Source organism: Phascolarctos cinereus, unplaced genomic scaffold, assembly GCF_003287225.1.
Source record: "Phascolarctos cinereus isolate Bilbo 61053 unplaced genomic scaffold, phaCin_HiC Scaffold_4;HRSCAF=312, whole genome shotgun sequence".
Taxonomy (NCBI): Eukaryota; Metazoa; Chordata; class Mammalia; order Diprotodontia; family Phascolarctidae; genus Phascolarctos; species Phascolarctos cinereus.
The window spans coordinates 523,172,527-523,177,748 of record NW_027555847.1 but is presented as its reverse complement, the minus strand read 5'-3'; positions in this window follow the sequence as shown (position 1 = coordinate 523,177,748).

The window sequence follows — 5,222 nt, the reverse complement described above, 5'->3', positions numbered from 1 at the left end:
TTGATCATGGCTTTCAGATAGTCCAATAATTTTTAAATTCTCTCTCCTGGATCTATTTTCCAGGTCAGTTGTTTTTCCAATGAGATATTTCACATTGTTTTCTAATTTTTCATTCTTTTGGATTTGTTTTACAGTGTCTTGATTTCTCATAAAGTCACTATCTTCCAATTGCTCTATTCTAATTTTTAAGGAAGTATTTTCTTCAGTAGTCTTTTGGACTTCCTTTTCCATTTGGCCAATTTTTCTTTTTAGGACGTTTTTCTCCTCATTGGCTTTTTGGACCTCTTTTGCCATTTGGGTTAGGCTATTTTTTAAGGTGTTATTTTCTTCAGTATTTTTTTGGGTCTCCTTTAGCAAGCTGTTGACTTGTTTTTCATGATTTTCTTGCATCACTCTCATTTCTCTTCCCAGTTTTTCCTCTACTTCCCTTACTTGCTTCTCAAAATCCCTTTTGACCTCTTCCAAGGCCTGGGACTGATTCATATTTTTCTTGGAGGCTTTGGATGTAGGAGCTTTGACTTTGTTGTCTTCTTCTGGTTGTATATTTTGATCTTCTTTTCACCAAAGTAAAATAATACAGTCTGACTCTTTTTGTGCTGCTTGCTCATGATCCCAGCCAATTACTTGAGTTTTAAACTCTTTGTTAAGGTAAGAGTCTGCTTCCAATGTGGAGAGTGCACTGTCCCAAGCTTCAGGGTTTGTACATGTTTTCAGAGATACTTGTAGGTACCTGTAAATTTTCAGTTCTCCCAAGGTGGTATGATAAGGGACGAGGTGTTTACTCCTTTCCTGGCCTGTAACCACAAGTACTCCTTTCTGTCCTGTAACTGTGAGGAGGGGTTTCTCTACACAGCCACTCCAAGCTCCGCCAAGCCAGTGTTCCTCCTCACCCCAGCACCACAGCCCAGAACTATGACCCAGATCCAAACATGGGCAAACCATGAGATTTCTGCCTCAGCACTGGCAAAGAGATCCCTGCAATCCCTCTCTGATCAGCCACTGGATTCCCCCTCAGTCTATGGGCTGGAAACTTGGGAAGCAGCTGCACCTCCCCTCCCAGGCCCCGCTCTTGGGGAATGGAGCTGAGACCTTACCTTCCTGTCTCAGGACTGACAGAAACAGATTGTTCCCACTGACCTTCTAAATTGTCTTTGGCATTCGTGGATTGAGGAGTCTGGAAACCTCCACAGCTGCCCAAGATTCATTCCCCTGAGGCCTGCTCCAGGTTTGCTGTGGCCTGCACGCCCACGTCGTGCTACACTGCACTCCCAGCCCGGTGGGACATACCTTTCTGATCAACCATGCAGGCTGTCTTGGGCTGGAAATTTGTTTCACTCTGTCTTTTTGTGGGTTCTGCTGCTTCAGAATTTGTTTAGAGCCATTTTTTATGAGTATTTGGAGGGGTTTGGGGGAGAGCTTAAGCAAGTCACTGCTTTCACTCTGCCATCTTGGCTCCGCCCCCCCCGTTATTTATTTTCCTCACATTTACTCTCTTTTATTTCATTTTGAAACTTTTTTGAGCTTTTCTAGAAATTCTTGTTGGGCCTGTTTCCAATTAACTTTTTTTTCCCTTTAAGTTATTGCTTGTAGGTGTCTTGATACAGCTTTCTTCTTCAGAGTTTATTTCTTGATCTTCCCTGTAACCATAGTAACTTTTTATGATCAGGTTCACTTTTTTGTTTGTTTATTTTTCCAGCCTTTTTCTTGAATTTTAACTTTATGTTAAAGCTGGCCTCTGCTGCCAGGTTAGAGGGGTTGCAGTCACTTGTTTCAAGTTTTTTGTGCTGCTGTTTTCAGATTTAGTTCTGGGGTTCCGTAAATTTTCAGTTCTTCCAAGTTGGCATGATGTAAGCAGTGATGTGGTTACCACCCTCTTGATCCGCGCTCTGGTCTTCACCCAGGAAGTGTTTTTTTTCCCCCCTATAGCCACAAGTGCTAGCATTCCTCTTGTCCCTGGAACTGTGACCAGGCCCCTTGCTCTTCTATAACCACAGGTGGTAGTGCTCCTTTCTGCTTTGGAACTTACACCAGAGCTTCTATTCCCTTATGAGGCCAAAAAGCACCCTTGTGTCCAAGACCTCTGCTCCCCTGCAGCTATAAGTGCTATCACTTCTTTCAGCTCTGGAACTGTGTCTCAGGACCCTGATCTCTTGCAGTTGGGACCACTAGCATTTCTTTCTTCCTCGGAATTGAGACTGTCATTCCTTGTGAGTCAACACAAGCACTTTTCTCTACCCTGGAAATGTGACCATGGCTTCTGCACCACAATCAGGAGAACTAGTGCTCCTTCATGGCTTGGAATTGCTCCCTGGAATGGCATGTGAGCAATGCAACAGGTTTCAAAACACAATGTCCCAAAAGGTCCCCTGAAATCTCTTTCTCACCAATTGTCTGACTCCCTTACTGTCTATAGGCTGAGAGCTCCTAAGGCTTCTGTTGCTGCTGTTGTAGCCACCTCCAAGCCTGCTGGTGGTGGTGCCTCCTTGTGACCAGCACTGCTTTCTGGGCCCAATCACCATCCTAATATGACAGACTTTTCCTTCAGATCAAGTTCTCTTGGGCTAGAAAATTATTTCACCCTGAACTTTTGTTGGCTTTTCCATGCCAGAATTTGATTTCAGAGGTTATTTTAAAGTGGTTCTTCTGAGGGGAATTTGGGAAAGTTCAGGTGAATTTCTGCCATCTCTGCTCCCTTATTATTTTTTAATTCAAGGAATATATTTGATAAGATTTCTAAGAAGTAGGGAGAAGTCTTACATAGTATGTAGACAAAGAATATGCTTTAGTGGGAGAGGAATGATTATCCAGTGGCCCTAAAATGTGTTTATCTCCCAGGAAAAGTCTAATGAGTTGTTTTAGGGTTTCTGTATCAGTTCATAGGATCCTGTGAATCCTTTTGCATTTTGTTTAGAGAATGGGGAAAAATATATTTCATATCCAATATACATAGAAAACACTGAGTAGATGTGAGATAGTTGGGGACCCTGTTTCTCATGTTTGGGGTTAACACATAAGATTAATTTTCAAGATTGCACTAGAGTAAAACTGTGGGGTGAAACTACTAAGCTAAGCAAAGAAATTGACACTTTTGTATTAGTCTCAACTTATCAAACTCTCTCTCTGTCTCTCTTTGTCTTTTTCATATCTCCCTGAAGTTGGAGAGTCCATTTACTGTGTGCTGTTTAGCACATTCTCATCTTTATGCATTTTCTGATTTTTTTTTTTTGTGCTTGGCTTGGATAAATGGACTCAATTGATATTCATTATATATTTTTATTGTAGAAATGACATTGCTTGAAAAAGAAGCCAAGCTTAGGATATGTGGCTTAGGGCACTCTTTTCCACTTAATGGATAGTGACCAGGAGTGCAAATTGAACCTAAAAAATATCTTCCCCAGCCTTATAATATTAAAGGAAGCAAATAGATATTACTTGAATCTAGTACCTCTTTTCTGGGGGGGTAGGTGAACAAAATGGCTAGTCCTTGGCTTCAATCTCCTGCTTTCCCTCCTGGCAAAAATCAAGTTTCCCTTTGAAAAAAGTTGGCAGAGAAGAATCTGAATATTCTGTTCATTCCTACTGTGAGCTACATGTAGACAGAAATATGTAGACACACAAAACCTACATGGACAACACACATGAACCCTTACATCTATAAATGTGAATTATTATTCTGAATTCCTTGTTGATTCAAGATACTTTATTTTTTATATATTCCTCATCTAAAAAAAAGTAAAAGTGGGACAAAATGTTCTCTGAAATATCTTCCAACTTTACATAAACTTTACATGATCCTATGTGTGCAAATTGGTGAGCTTGTTGAGAGGTCCAGAGCTGTGGGTCAGTCAGAGCTAACTGGCAGGCAGAAAAGATCCCACATCCAAAAGAATATAATTTAAAAGAATAGCTTTGATCAGGCTAATGAGAAGACCCTGTCCAGGCAGTCATTTGGACAATATAATGCTGAGGTATAATGTGAAATACCAATTTGACAGTCTTGTACGTTATTTCATGTTATAGTGTTAAAGTCACAGCTTTCCAGGAAAATGTATTGATAGTTACAAGTTTTAAGTATCCTATTTTAAGGTTGTTGTTGTTGTTGTTTTTCAATTAGCATTGGTGAGTATTATGTGTATGAAGTACTTTTGTGTAGAGGAAGTGAATACCTGACCCATACCTAATTCATGTTGCACATTGAACACCTTTGTAACCCTTCTTTGGTTATACTCTAGATATGAACAAAACCAAAGCTATAAGTAAGTTTTTCTCTAGGGTGCAAAGTGAGCATGTAAATAGCCAGTGAGTGTAAGAAAAAGGATACCAACTGCTTTCTTTAGAAGTCAGAATACTGCCTCCTTCCAAGGACTGAACTCAGCTATCAGATATGTGAATCCAGAGCAGTATGACCCATCTTAGGGGAAAGAGAGAGAGAGAGAGAGAGAGAGAGAGAGAGAGAGAGAGAGAGAGAGAGAGAGAGAGAGAGAGAGAAATGACCAAGCCCCTTGAGCCCAACAGCAGGTGTTTTTGTTAGATCAAGTACTGCCTTTACATCAGTTTTCACCTTAAAAAGATTTTCATTTCTCATAGATAATGCTGTGACACAGGGAGTTGCTAGTTACTAATTTTACTAAACTGATTTCAGTTGAATTGGGATGTCAGCTTTTTTTTTTAAGTATTGGGTTTTTTTTTTTTTGGGTAAATGTTTTGTACCTAGAAATTTTGTAAGTATTAAAAAAAATCACACAATTTGTTTCTAAATGCTTTGATATGAATACAAAACATCTGAATTTAAATTTATGCATCTTCCATCTAAGAGCCTTTGTAAGTGTTCCCTTGTTCTTATACTTGACAGAAACTCAACTATCTTTACGTCTTTCTCTTCATATCTTAAAAAATCCTTCATTAATCTCACCCACCCCTACTTCTTCAAAATGTTTTTCTAATAAGTTTATCCCTTTTCCCTGAATGAAATATGAGGTTGTTGCTTGCTTCTGTCATTCTAACTGTCTTCTTCTGCATTAATTCTCTCTCAGCTGTGAAGTAAATATCCCTTTTAGTGTAACAAAACCATTGTAATAATATAAAATAAAGCACAGTGCTTCTAGTCATCTTTTAACTGTATGAAATAAAATTTACTTTGAAGCACACATTGCATCTGGCATAATTGAATTTGAAAAATGTCCTCTAGTTTCCGATGGGAAAGGAAAAATAACATAACTTGT